The following is a 13279-nucleotide window of genomic DNA, read 5'->3' on the forward strand; positions in this document are numbered from 1 at the left end:
CCAGAGACACTTACTCAAGAATAAAGAGAAAAAGAATGGTGACTCCATGTGTTCACAATATATATTAATGAATCGGATGAGGACACCAAATGTAATGCCTCCACATTTTCAGATGATGCAGAGCTGTCAGGAGGATTGGAGATGCTTCTGTATAATTTGGACAAAATGAATGAATGGGCACATTCACAGAAGATGCAGTATAATGTGGATAAATGTGAGATTATCCATTTTGGGAGCAAAAATAGGAAGGCCGGTTATTATCTGTTTAGCTATAAATTGAGTGAAAAGGAGGTAGAATAAGATTCGGGAGTCGTTGTCCATCGGTTATTGAAGGTAAACATGTAGCAAGCAGCAAAAGTAGTGAATGGTATGCTGATCTTCGTAATGGTAGAATTCAAGTGAGTTCTGTGAGATGCCATCATCATGAACTTCTTCAAGAAAGGTGATAGATAACTATAGAGGGATTTCCACCCCTCCCTCGTATGGACAACTACCTCCAATTTTCCTCATTGCCCCCGAGTCATAATATTACACTTATTGATGCCCTCCATGGTCCTTCATGCTCCTGCCTGCAGAGACCCTGATTGTAGTCACTGCTAATTACCCTTATTACTGCTACTGTGCCATCCTATGCTGGCCTGCATAACCTTGATACTCTGAGGAGAAAGTGAGGTCTGCAGATGCTGGAGATCAGAGCTGAAAATGTGTTGCTGGAAAAGCGCAGCAGGTCAGGCAGCATCCAAGGAACAGGAAATTCAACTATTCAGGCATAAGCCCTTCATCAGGTTCCTGATGAAGGGCTTATGCTCGAAACGTCAAATTTCCTGTTCCTTGGATGCTGCCTGACCTGCTGCGCTTTTCCAGCAACACATTTTCAGCTCTAACCTTGATACTCCCCCTGTCACCACCTTGATGAATAGCAGTGTTTACCTGGATAGTAATCCCAACCCTGAATCTTCCAAAACAGGAGCAATACAGCAAATTTTAATGGCCCAGCTGTAGATCTGGTTGAGGCAAATAATGCAGTGCCATTTTAAGACCAAACTTTGAAACTTCTGGAGATGCAATAGTCAGTGATTCACTAAGTACATCTCCAGAGTCATGGGAATAGCCATCTTATTTGATGTAACTCACAATGTTACGCTTCACATAGGATTAAATGGTATGTGTAGCACAGAAACAGCCCAACCAAATACTGGCAGAAGCATTCCTTCTGTTCTCCTTGCCTAAATCTATTATTGTGATCCTCTATTCTCATCTCCACTCTCCTCTTTTAGAGTGTCAACTTTGGCTTCACTTGGCAGCACTCTCACTGTTGACTGAGTCTGGATCTCTTCTTGAGACTCTGGATCTCAATCCAACTCTAGGGCTTGAGAAAAACTATCAAAATCTAACTCTGGGTGCAGTAGTGAGGCAGTGCCAGACAATTTGAAGTGTTGTCTTTGGAAGGAGATTTTTAACCTGGGGTCTGCTTGGATAAATGTAAGATATTGCATGGCACAATTAGTGTTTACTAGTGAGACGGACATGGAAAGTATAGAATGTGGGGAAATAGATGTTGACATCTTGAAAAATGTCCATATTACAGAGGAGGAGGTGCTGGATGTCTTGAAATGCATAAAAATGGATAAATATTGCTTGGCCCAATCTTGAAGGAGAGCAGAGAAGGTATCCCTGGTGTCCTGGTAAAAATGTATCATTAATCAACATCACAAGAAAAAACTAGATTTTCTGGTCATTGTAACATTACTGTTTATGAGAGTTTGCGGTATGAATACTGCTACTATATTCCCTACACTACAACACTTGCCATACAGCAGAAGTACTTCACTGGTTATGAAGTGCTTTGAGATATGTGATGGTCTTGAAAAACATTTTATAAATGCAAGACTTTTTTTTTCCCTCCAGCTTGCCCTTAAATGCATTTATATCAGTCATGTCAGCCACTCCCTATATTAGCAAGCTCAACATTCCAGCTGCTCTTCTTCAGAATTCTTTATTGGATTGCTCGCTGATTTTGTCATATTGATGGCCTCTAGCTATATTCTTTTCCACAAGAGGAAAATCATCTCTTCCTGCACTCTATCAAAACCATTCATAATTTTAAAGACCTCTATTAGGTCACTTCTGAGCCACCTTCTTTCAAGAAAAGACATCCAACCTGTCAGTCTTTACCTGATTGATATGTGCAGGTGATGTTTCATTTTAAAAATAGTCAAAGGATACTTGTGGGTAAGAAAAGCCCTTTAAGTGAAAACGATAGACATATTGTAGAAATATTATGTACGTGTTGCAGAATACACTGAAAGTTCAAACCCATTGAAGTACTAGTGGCATATTTACTGTGTACTTGATGCAGTGTTAAATTCACATGGGAATTGAATGCAGAAATTGAAACGGTCTTAGAAAAAACACAATAGGATAAATCTTCACCTTTCCCACATGGATGACAATCGGGTGGAACAGGTCACTCACACTGAAATAAAACATCAATCTTTTATTCCATTTCAATCAATGTTCTTTACTACTGATTGCACCTTTCACATAGGAGGCTACATGGCTGAAGTCCATGTTATACTCAATGACATATGTTCAGTACATTTTGACTAAATATCCTGCACAACTGATGAACTTATCGGCTGCCCAGTGAATAGTGTAATGGATGCCAAGTGGAGAAATTACCACAGTTATCTAAAGATGAGAAATGTACTTGAATTAACAATCTTCAGAATAAAATTGAGCCACAATTGTCTGGATTTCTTATTTTTATGTTGACAGGATATACATGGACAATTTTCTACATCGCCGGGTAGATGTCAGTGTTGTAGCTGTATGAAGCAGCTTAACTAAGGGTGCGGCTGGTTCTGGAACTCCAGTCTTCAGCACAACAGCTGGGATATTGTTAGCCAGTAACAGTGTATAATTCTGTGCATAGAATGGATTTGTTCATGTGAATTACTGCATGTGACTTAATACATATACAAACTGGCCAAGCTTCATTTTTGTAGTTTGTTACATAGTAGCACTTCTGTCCAACTGACTGGCCTTGTTCCGGTCAGACCTAGAAATAAAAGCAATTTTTAAAAAATCACCAGGCATCCAGTACAAACACACAAAGCATGTCAGCATTGTTATTCAATAAGTTTAAAGACACTAATTTGCAAGGAAGTTACAAGACAAGCATAATTAGGGATTTCTATATACCAGAATCTTTGGTGAGATATGTTCTGATGTCATCTGAATCCCCTTAGTTGTGAATTTTCTACATATACTTGTATTAAAATGTTCATTTCTTTTGAAAATGAGAAGGCTGCTATTTAAGTGTGCTACTCACTGGAATTATACCCCCACTGTTGTCAGTGAGAAGAAACATATTGAAGCCAATTTTCTCCTCCTGAGGTGGCAGCACAAATTTTGGCAGAAGGTCTGGCACTAATGTGCCTGACAAACCCCAAGTGAAAAAAAAACCTCAACTCCTTTCTGTTTCTGTGTAATTAAAAACACATATTTAAATAAGATGTTAAAAGAGAACAATGATTTACATCAGCTTATTTGTCAATTTTAAATATTTACGAGGAAGGACACTGATCCCTTTCAGCATAATGGGCAAATATCAAATATGGCGTAGGTTTGAAAAATGGAGAATTGTTTATGTCATTTTTTTTTCCTGTTTTAAGCCTAATGCTGTCTTATGATGTTGGTCTAGAGCATGGCTAACACTATGTAACAATGTGTGTCATACAAAATTATTTTAAATTTGTTTGAAAGTTCACATCACTGTTTGACTTGAGCATGGCTTTACATAGCTTTTGGACAAATTAAACCAGTGTTAACTTTGGATAGAAAATGCATTTTCTAACTGATTGTTTTATTTATATTTGCATTTGTACTTAATTTTTTTGAGGTAAATTTACTAGTGAAGGTGAAAGATAATCATGTGCAAGTGTGTTTGGATTGTTATGAATAAACCTTTGATCACTAAACAATTAACAGTATTGCTTCAATAACAATGTACATGAGAAGTGCATTTACCTGTGTTGTGTGCGTGTTTAACATGTTTAAAGTTAGGTGCATTTGGCTATGTATAGTTGCTATGACCACACAAGCAACTATACAGCAATTTCTATTAAATAACATTGCACTAAACCCTACAATCTAGAATATATTAGGAGGAATAAATTACTCCAGATGCTGGAATCTGTACTGAAAACAAAATGTAGTGTAAATCACAGTGGGTCAGGCAGCATCCATGAAGAGTCACCCAGACTCAAAACATTGGCTTGCTCTCTCTCCATGGATGTTGCATGACCCATGAGATTTACACTACATTTTTTTTTGTTTTCACTGGAAATGCCAGGTTTTACCTCTGACCTCTAAGTCAGTTCTTATTGTTGGTTTAAAGGCATGATTTTCTCAGATGTCGCCTGTTTCAGAACAAAATTAGAAAGGAAAAAATAAATCCCAATTTTAGAGAAAATCAGTGAAAAGTCATTTGAATTTGAACATCACTGAACACAAGAAAACAGGCAAGAATTAAAATAGACTCCAAAATGTAGTGTTCACTAAAATTTTCTTTTAACTTTTATACCTGCCTTTAAGATGAACAAGGACCCTCTGTTAAATCCATGGATTTTTCATGTACTGGTCAAATTAATTGGTTATTCAGCTGACGGTTCAAATAGTACATTTTACTCTGAGTTTCAATTGTTCCTCTACAGCCTAGACAGTCAGTCAGAATCTTGTTAAAATGCCTTCAGGCATCATGGCCAGCAACATCAACAAGGGAACTTACCTAAACTGGCATTTCCTCCTGAATTTAATCGAACGCTGACATTGTACCAGTCCCATCATTGCACATGCCACCTAGATACATCATGATGTTGCTACTATGGCACATTAACAAAAACAGGGTAAATTTGGATTTTGAAAGAGTAAAAATGGACATCAATTATTGTTAACTTGAACACATTCAGGAATTTGTTAGTGGTAATCAGTTAACAAAGGATAAAATGTACAGGATTTCTATCACTGATCCATACTGAGATAGCTTTTCCAAGCCAAGTATTACATTTGGTCTCAATTCTTACTCTTAATTAGTGTTTTATCTTGGAGTGTTGTGTGTGTGTGTGTGTGTGTGTGGTGACAGGTGCATGGGATAAGAACAAGTTCACTACTATGTGACCCTTTGTAAAAGTTCTCAGTGATATTTAGGTTTGAATTTTCAGGATGTAGCAGAGGCAGGAAGGGAGGCGATTAGACTCAAATATTGCCCCTCCAAGAGATGTGACTTCTTTTCAGGCATAGTTTTGGTCTGCTATTAATTTTCTACATCACGGGATGAGGCTAAGTGCCTAAAAATGATAGATCTGCCATTTGGCTCACTTTGTTAGATTTTTGAAGAGCAGTTTGCAGTATTTGAAAGGAGACACAGGAAATTGGGAGGGTCAATAGTCTGTGTTTGAGGAGTGGTATTGCAGCAGGGGGTCAATCATGACCCTCAAATAGTCAAAACATTGCATGAGTGATGGAAGGTACTGCTTCATTCATTGGCGCACAGTGGCCGTCATATTATCCTTGCTGCCTGAAGGAATTTGTTTAGTGAATCCTGGGTCAATGGAGAAAGGATGGATCGTGAATGTGCAGGAGCCAGAGCGACACAGCAGGGCAGTCCTAGAGGCATGATAGGCAGCTAAATGCAAACAATGTGGATTAATATTTTGAACTGGAAACATTAGTGATGAGAAGTAGTCACAGGAGCAGATGTGGTCTCCTGGTCGTCAGAAAGATAGAGATGAAGCATTAGGCCATTAGAGACAACAGACATGAAACCATTAAAGAGGGTACAATGACAATGTATGCCAAACACAGGACGCTGTATCTTTAAGGCACTTTGCTTTTGACCTGTCATGAGGATTACCTTACACCTAGCAGGTCCCATAGAAACATTCAGCTAGAAGTCATAACTGCCACAATCACTCTGATCTTCTTCATAATTAGGCATTTGCAAAGATTAGCTGCTAAGCTGGGTAACATTTTCCAGTGCCACTCTGGTCACATCAAGATCTTCATGAATGTCAGTATGGCCAGATGCAGCATCTCATCACTGAACCTTCTATTACTGTCTTTTCTCGTTAAGTTCAATGGGCTGAAAATTAGGATCATTGTGCCCTTCTTCGCTCCTCACAGGTGCATAAATATGTGGTATTACTGTCTTCATTTTTGCCTCCTGCAGTCCTTCTGGTGTTGTGAACTTTATCCATGGCTTTGTAATGTTCCTGATGCCCTGATTTAACTGTTCAGAATGGTTAAGTTTAGAATTGAGCTACTCTATTTATTAAGGTGCTACAGATCTGGAGGCTGCCATCTAGATGAAGTGATGCATTCATCTTGACAGCAGAAGGTCATTGAAGCAATTCCAGCACAGGGCTTCCTCACCATACTGTGGCAAACAAATCCTCTGTTCTCTTTAGCAATGCTTGGTTCATCTTGTTGGCATTGTCCTGCCATTGTCCAGAAATAGAATCCTACTCTAGTAGAACATCAAACATAGAAAAGTACAGCACAGAACAGGCCCTTCAACCCATTCCTAATCGAAAATAAAATAATCTAACCTACATATCCCTCAATTCACTGCTGTTCATGTGCATGTCAGCAGTCGCTTAAATGTCTCTAATTACTCTGCTCCCGCCACCACAGCTGGCAATGCATTCCATGCGTTCACAACTTTCTGCGTAAAGAACCTACCTCTGCTGTCTCCTCTATACCTTCCTCCTAACATCTTAAAACTATGATCCCTTGTGCTAGTCAATCCAGCCCTGGGGAAAGGTCTCTGGCTATCGACTCTATCCATGCCTCTCATTACTTTGTATACCTCGATCAGGTAACCTCTCTTCCTTCTGCTCTCCAGAGAGAAAAGTCCGAACTTAGTTAACCTCTCTTCATCAGACACGCCCTTCAGTCCAGGCAGCATCCTGCTAAAGCTTCTTTGCACCTTCTCCAAAGCCTCTGTATCTTTCCTATAATAGGGCGACCAGAACTGGATACAATATTCCAAGAGTGGTCTCACCAAGGTTTTGTAGAGCTGCAGCAAAACCTTGCAGCTCTTAAACTCGATCCCCCTATTAATGAAAGCCAAAACACCTTATGCTTTCTTAACAACCCTATCCACTTGGGTGGCAACTTTGAGAGATCTATGCACTTGAACACCAAGATTCTGTTGTTCCTCCACACTACCAAGAATCCTGTCTTTAATCCTATGTTCAGCAATCAAGTTTGACCTTCCAAAATGCAACACTTCGCATTTATCCAGGTTGAACTCCATCTGCCATTTCTCAGCCTAGGTCTGCACTCTGTCTATATCGTGCTGCAGCCCTGCAATAGCCCTCGATACTATCTATGGTACCTCCAACCTTTGTGTCATCCACAAATTTACTAACTCATTCCTCAATCTATTCATTCTAGTCATTTATAATAACTACAAAGAGCAGAGGCCCAAGAACAGAACCCTGCGGGACCTCACTCACCGCTGAACTCCAGGCAGAATGCTTTTTATCTATAACCACACTCTGCCTTACTCTGTGATGCTACTGCTTTCGAAAGATCTTCAAAACTGACATTATTCTATCACCAGCCCATCATCCACCTATCCTTCTGTTTTGCTGCAGCTCTTCTATATTTTCTACTTTTCACTACCTCAACAACTAGAATAATAGCTGCAGCTTTACTTTCTAAGTCATGATTATCTCATTCAGCTCCTGCCTACACACTCTGCCTTTGCCTTGTCTCGTCTGACAGTGACTGTACATCCTGCTAACAGTTGGCCCTTCAGTTAAAATTCTGACTGGTCATTAGTCAGCAGTGCATTGCAGTGTTAGGATTAGGAAATATTCTTGATGTTGGAACACAAAACAAATATTCAGCCCTTGAACCCCAAATCTCAGACCTGAACCATGGTTACTTGGTGAGAAACATGAAGGCTAAGTGCAGCATTTAAGCCATTTTCTTACAGAAAGCAGAGCCCTCGAGAGAGATGGGAAATTTATTTTAAGTATATTTCGGTCATTTCCTGTGTGGAAAACTGTTTCAATAAATAAAGCAGATGTTTATCTAGGACATACGAAGATAGGATCCTGCAAGCATGAAAAGAAATTCCTTATGGAATCATATTATCCATTTCAGAATTTTATTGGAAGAGTTTAGCAAAGATCATCTATATTCTACCTGCAAGCATATATGTTTTTTTTATTTGACGTACCTGCGCGGTAATATTGAATCATTCCTGACCAACCCAATTTTTGACCGAGCAAACTACAGTCTGATAATTTATCTTCAGACAGGCTGCAGCGTGTTCACTCTTATTTGCATGTTGAGCAGGCAGGTGCAGAAATTCTTGATTTGTCCTAAAGCATTACTCACAGCTCTGAAGTGTCTAAACAGCCCTGAAAAAGAACACCTGCTGGCGAACCCGCCCTTGCTAGGCTGTACCTGCTGCACATATTTGTATTGTTATTAATTGAGATGGCTCGAAGGCAACTATTTCATACATGGCTTTACAACTCTCAATTGTCTTACTGCACTTTAAAGTGGCGTCTTGCTTAGTTTTAAACAAATCACATTCTCGGAGCCAGAAACATGCCTCAACCCAACCTCTAAAGTATGGAATTTTCAATATTTACTAAGCTCCAACATGCCTCTGCGAGTCATATTTTTGATGTTTGGAGGATGTTACACGTAATGTTATACAAGACTCAACCTGCAAATAATAAAGGGTTCTTTTAGTTTTGCGTCAATAAGAATCTTTAAAGTAAAACAAAAATGATGCGCTTAGTGGGCACAAAAAAAGTCACTTTTTCTTACTATACTCATTTATTACAAATGGATTAATGCCTCCTTTTAAAAACAATTCCAAGAAATGTCATGAAGACATGTTAAACTTTAGTCAGCTAATATTCCTAACAATAATACATATCCTCATATATTTTCTTTTTATGGGGGTGTGGGGACAGAGAGAATAGATTCCCCTGTGTAGAAAGTGTTGCAAAATCATAAATTTAATATTAATGTGATATTGGTATGTGTAGAACACAGATGGATCTCCTCCTCAAAGCTTCATATGATCTGAACTTGATAGACCTGCCATTTTAGCAGAGAAATGTTAATTACTTTTCATTATTTTCTCCAGCAATAACATTTTTCTAGCCAACTTAGGGATATTAACTTGGCAGCAACATCCAAAATATGTTGAATTTAGATTTGATTCGTAGAGGCCATATTTTATTGTCTCATCTATGTTGGGAATTCTTATGACTAAATACCATTTTGCTTTTCTATCATGATCTTATTTTGGAAAACATCCCAAGGAGCTTTACAAAGGGTGGGTCAAAGACAAAATGAATAAAAGCGGCATGCTAAGGCCTGGTGGCAGAGTTCAGTGAAAAGTTCAGCGATTCAACCGAAGCTTTGTGTGGCATAATAAATTTAAAACAGAGACGAGAGATAAGGCACTGTAGGATGAGGCAAAGGGAGGGTGTAATCCCCATATAGCTAGTACCAGAGTTCCAAAAGACACCAAAAGGTATGTAGGAGACTAAAGTAGAGCTTTAGCAATGGGGATAAGTCATGAAATGATTTAACGATATGGATTTGAAGTCAATACTCAAACAGATAAGGACCAGCCGTGATAACAAGGCAAGTAACCCAGAAGAAGTAACAAAGAAAATTTATGTTTAATTTAAAATGTTTGAGAAATATGTTAGAAATGAACTTTTAAGATTTTGTATCAATTGCAACAGGATCAGTTATATTTTTTGGATAACAAGGAATATTGATCTATGTGGCCTGGTAACCATTGACCTTAACACAATGCCAGCAGAAAGGAAGTTAAAATATGGAGGCCATGTGGTACACAGATAAAGAGAAAAGACAACAGCTGGGGAGCAAAAGGTTGTCAGAAAGCCAAGTCAAGGGGAGGGGGTGGGGGATTCCTGCACAGTTAGAAAGGATGATTCGGAATGCTGCTTCTATTTCACTTTTGAGTGATTGAATGCTCAGAATATGCTATACTATGTAAAGATAAAGAAAGATCTGTTGGATTCATGCTACTATACTAAATGGAAACTGAGTTCTGGAAAGACATCCACCACTCTGTAGATGATCATACTGATAGAATCCTATGCTGCCTGTGCAGAGTTGGCTAAACCCTTGAAGGAAAGTGAATGGAATTCTGACTGAGGAAGATCAAATTTAGAAAGGTTGGGTGGCTAAATGTGGTGCTGTTCGGAAAGAATGAATACTCTGGTAGATCTGTAAAGTCTATCTGTGTTACATCTGCTATTTCATGTGCAACTTATAATTCATTCCAACCATGCTTTGCCTGATATGTGAAACGTCGATTTTGCTGCTCCTCGGATGCTGCCTGAACTGCTGTGCTCTTCCAGCACCACTAATCCAAAATCTGGTTTCCAGCATCTGCAGTCATTGTTTTTACCTATGTTTAACTTGTGTTGACTCTGATTCATGCTAAAATAAAAGCTATGAAAAGTGAAATCATGCTTGATAATTTTGGGGAGCATTTCATGAATTTGAACTTTTGGTTTATGTATCCTTACAAGGATCATAACATAAGACAACATGGAAATGAATTGAATTTGTTGCTTATGGAGAGTGTAGCATGGGAGACAACAAGGAGAGCACTGAAATTAACTTGTGATGAGAGTGTGGATAAATGTCTCTTGGTGGGAGGAGTGAGCCAGAATAAAGATCAACAATTTTGAAATTGTAGAAAGAGTTAGTTTTACAGTTGGATATGATGTGGCCTATGAAGGTCAGCTTTGGATTGACAGAATGTCAAGATTCACGTTATTTTGTTCAGTTGGTTAGCAGTAAAGAAGGAAAGGGTATGAGACAGAATGAAAGTTGGTTTTGGACTTTCCAACCATTAGAAGAATTAAATCTTCTGTTTGATTTCAAAGAAAGTTCAGACTTTTGCAAGCAGAACTTTCAATTATTCTTCATTCAGTTACATGGTCATTAAATGAATTATAAACTTGAAAATTCTACTATATAGAGCTCAGCAGGTTCCTAAGATTAAAGTGTGACAGGATGGAAGCACATACCCACTACCCTCTTTGGCTGGGAGAAGCTGAATATTTCAAACAAATTGCTTGATGTTTCTCAGCACAATTATCACTACTGTCCTTTTCCATTATCACTGCTCCCTTCTTTTCAAGTCGGCCCATTTCTCCTTTTCTGATAGTCCCGATTTCCCATCCATTCTAACCACTTAGTTAAGAGCCATTGATAGTGATGCAATGGCCCAACCTTGCATTCTGCTTCACTGACAAGGGAGCATCAATCCTGAGTTATACTTCCCGATCAGTATTGATTTTTAGTTTAAAAAAATCCGTGTTCCTTGTGAATACATATGCTCAACCCTCTGAATATAACCTGAATGCCAATACATTCCCAATGAGAACACATAGTAGATGGGATCAATTCTAAAAAGATTTTAAAATTGCAATTTTGTAACATTCACTGCTGTAATTTGTTACTTGATTGAGAAAGGAATCTCACACTACTTGTCAAAATTTGATCCAGTAATGTTGTCAAACTGCACAGTTTGCTTTGATGCAAATCTAAAGTCATGTGGCACTAACGCAGAATGTGTAGCAGAACTTCCCTGGTAAAATGTGTGTAGAAATGCTACAAATAAAATAACAAATCCCACATACAAAAACAAACTATTTGGATTCATGTCTTTTGTGGAATCAATATGAAAATATGGTAACATCTGCGGGCACTAGTGTTTAATGTGCGGTTTCACAATAGAGAATAGGTGTACGTCTGTGCATTAAAACGTCACATGAAGAGAAGAGGCTTGCAGTCTGCAGTGATTGTAGCCTCAAGCAAGGATTTTGTAAGTGAAGCAGATAATTGCAGACAGGGCAGAGGTATGCTTTGGGACACCTGTCTGGCACGTTCCAAGGGGAAGGGAGATAGATTTATGTGGCAGGTTTGTACATGTCACGATAAAGCCCTGGATGTTATCATGCTTACTACTTACTGAATATACTGATCAATACATTTTTTTTATCATGCAAGAGTTTTAGAGATGTAGAAACAACTACTTTACATTTTTGTTGCCTCTAATTTATCTAAAATAAAATGGAATACAAGTTAGTTTTAAAATCTGAAATACAATTGTTGTCATATTCTGTAGGTATTTGTAATTGCACCTTTAATGTTAGAGGACACTGACACAAACAAAAAAGGTTCATTAGCAGGTATTAAGGCAAATAGCTTAAGGCTTGGTCACATGGATAGACTTTAAGGAGTGCCTTAATGGCAAAGGATAGATAGACAAAGGGATTTGTGAAAGGATTTGGGGCTAAAGCAACTGAAGGCACAATCACCAAAGTTAGGACAAAATTGGGGTATTCATGGTGCAAGGATCAGAAAAGCATAAATATCTTGGAGTGTTTTGGAGTGGGAGGAGGTTACAGCCGTATGGAGAAAGGAAGCCATGAAAGGGTTTTAAAACAACGTTGAAAGGTCTAAATAAGACCATTGTTCAACTGGGAACCAATATAATTAGAGTTGGCAAGCACAGGAATATCGTTGATTGGCAGTGGGTAAGTGTATAAGGGCATGGACAGCAATATTTCGAATGAGCTGATATGTTAAAGAAGGTCATACATGGGAGGCTGAGCAGCCATGCATTGGAGTTGTTAACTCCAGAGGTAACAAAGCATGGATGAGGCTTTCAGCAGTAGACGGGCTGCGGTGGGGGCAAGATCAGGAAATGTTACAGATGGGGAAATATCTAGATATGGTGTGACATGGATCATGCCATTAAAAGCTCATCTTGGGATAGATATAACTCAAAAGTTGTAAATAGTCTGCTTCAGCAGTTGAAGGGGAGTGAGGGATGGAGTTGGGGTAGTGGGAGATAAGAGTTCATGGAGGAAAATGAAGCTTTGTGTCTGTGCTAAAAGGCAAGGCAAGGCACAAGTGTTGATCTCATGTTAGCTCTGACTGAGGAGCAAAGCACCATTAGACAATAAGACATAGGAGCAGAAATTAGGCCATTCAGCCCATCGACTCTGCTCTACCAGTCAATCTTGGCATATAAGTTTCTCAACTCCATTCTCCTGCTTTCTCCCCATAATCCTTGATCCCTTTGATATTCAAGAGGCTATCTATCTCAGTCTTAAATATACTCAATAGCTTGGCCTTAACAGCCTTCTGTGGCAATGAATTCCATAGATTCACCACTCTCTGG

The sequence above is a fragment of the Hemiscyllium ocellatum genome, chromosome 15 (assembly GCF_020745735.1).
Source record: "Hemiscyllium ocellatum isolate sHemOce1 chromosome 15, sHemOce1.pat.X.cur, whole genome shotgun sequence".
NCBI classification, from domain to species: Eukaryota; Metazoa; Chordata; class Chondrichthyes; order Orectolobiformes; family Hemiscylliidae; genus Hemiscyllium; species Hemiscyllium ocellatum.